The following is a 1,806-nucleotide window of genomic DNA, read 5'->3' on the forward strand; positions in this document are numbered from 1 at the left end:
GGGCTCTTGCAATCAAAGTCATTCCCCCGCCCTTTCCGCAATATATTTACTAAGTACGTGCCCGCGGCGTGCTGATGCCCCTCGTCCCTCTAGTAGAGCCATCAGCCGCCGTGCAGAAACCACTAGCTGCCCGGAATTAATTGTAGAATAAGCGACCGCATAAAGAATTCAATTTAACACTACGAAAAGAAAGCGAGTCGTATTTTGGTCAAAGAAAACGGGCAGTAGTACATTCCTGGGTGCTGTAATATCCCGTAATTACATATCGGTCAGCTGATCAGCTCCGGAGATAAGGCGGTTCAGCGGCTGGGAATAGAGCCGGCCAGATGATCCCAGATAAAGTAAAAAAAATGTTATAGATATCAAAGTGAAAGAGAGGAAGAGAACAAGCAGGTTCTGTAGTCGCGGACGAAGCATTCTCTGGCACAGAGAACTTCCAAACGCCACTTGCTGTAGGTGGTGCCCTTAAGCTCAAAGAACACTTGACAGAGAACGACAAATGGCCAGTGCTGGGCTACCGTTTAGTAACGATGACGATGGACCGGAGTTATACTGTAGTTCTGTACAGCGAGTCATTCGACGACAGACATACTGCCTGTTCCACTAACGGAAATCATTGGGTCTCTCTGTTTAATATGTCTTAATAACCATCCTTGTCTCCGGCATCAACCGCTACAACGTTAACTCTTACAAGTTATATCAACAGAATTAGTTCCGCTTTCTTTTTAAAGGGCAATAATTATCCTCCTCCCGAACATATCTTACGATAACAAATTTTTTTAAATAAGTTACCCAGTTTAATGCCCTGGACATGCAAAACAGTCAACTGCAGCGTTGCTTTAAGAAAAACACGATTTCATAAAAGTCAGCAGGAATAAAGCAGCGAAAACTTGCCCGACGCCATACAATGACAATCACGCCTGCGACCAATTCCTATTCCGTTAATTCTTAAGAATGCAAAACTAGATGAAAGCGAAGCAGAGATGCCCATTGCTGACTTCGGTCGGGTCCCCGCGGGCCTGGGGTCACACACGACTCAGATCACACAGAGACGTACCAGAAGACGGTTGAGACAAGGGTCAAGACATCTGACAAATTGACCCATCTCGTTACCTGGCGTAGGCCTACTCGTGACCCTCCATTCCTCCTTTCCTACGAAGCCCTCAAAGGATTGTGCTCAAATTACCCTTTGATGATGGTTTAACTGCAACCCAGGCACTTGGCTTGTGCTAAAAGGGAATGATCCCACGACAGAGGAGGAATCCCTCGCCAGGTGTCGCAGAGGCCGAGGGAGTTGGCTGGCCGAGCGGAGGGGACGGGACGGGGCCGGCGACTCCCAGCCTCTGCTCCTTCGGGATGCCTGATGGCCCGAACCCGTTTGGGCCTAAAGCTGTTAATCAGGCCTCCATCAAAGGTCAAGTATGTGGAGAGGCCGAGCGATGGTGGTCCGCCCGTTAACACGCAACGTCATATGACAAATCAATTAATCTTCAAAAAGGAACGTTGAAAGTAATGAAACACGGGGCGATTTTCTTTTCCCAACTTCAGCCTTTCGTTCGGGGTTATGAGGGTAGAAATGAAGAAAAATTAAGACAGCGACGAAACATTTTGCCTAAACAAGTAATACGACCGCTGTAGGTTTTAGAAACGGGAAAACTCCTTTCTGTAATAACGAGATTTATCCCCGATACAAGTCACAAGAAAGGAGTATTTGTTAAGTTATGTCGGGAGCGGTTTTTCATCATGTAATTCGCTTTACTCGCAAAACACCTTCTCGGGAGACAGACACAGTTTCGTGCATTGTAC

The sequence above is a fragment of the Penaeus monodon genome, chromosome 22 (assembly GCF_015228065.2).
Source record: "Penaeus monodon isolate SGIC_2016 chromosome 22, NSTDA_Pmon_1, whole genome shotgun sequence".
In the NCBI taxonomy this organism is placed as follows: domain Eukaryota; kingdom Metazoa; phylum Arthropoda; class Malacostraca; order Decapoda; family Penaeidae; genus Penaeus; species Penaeus monodon.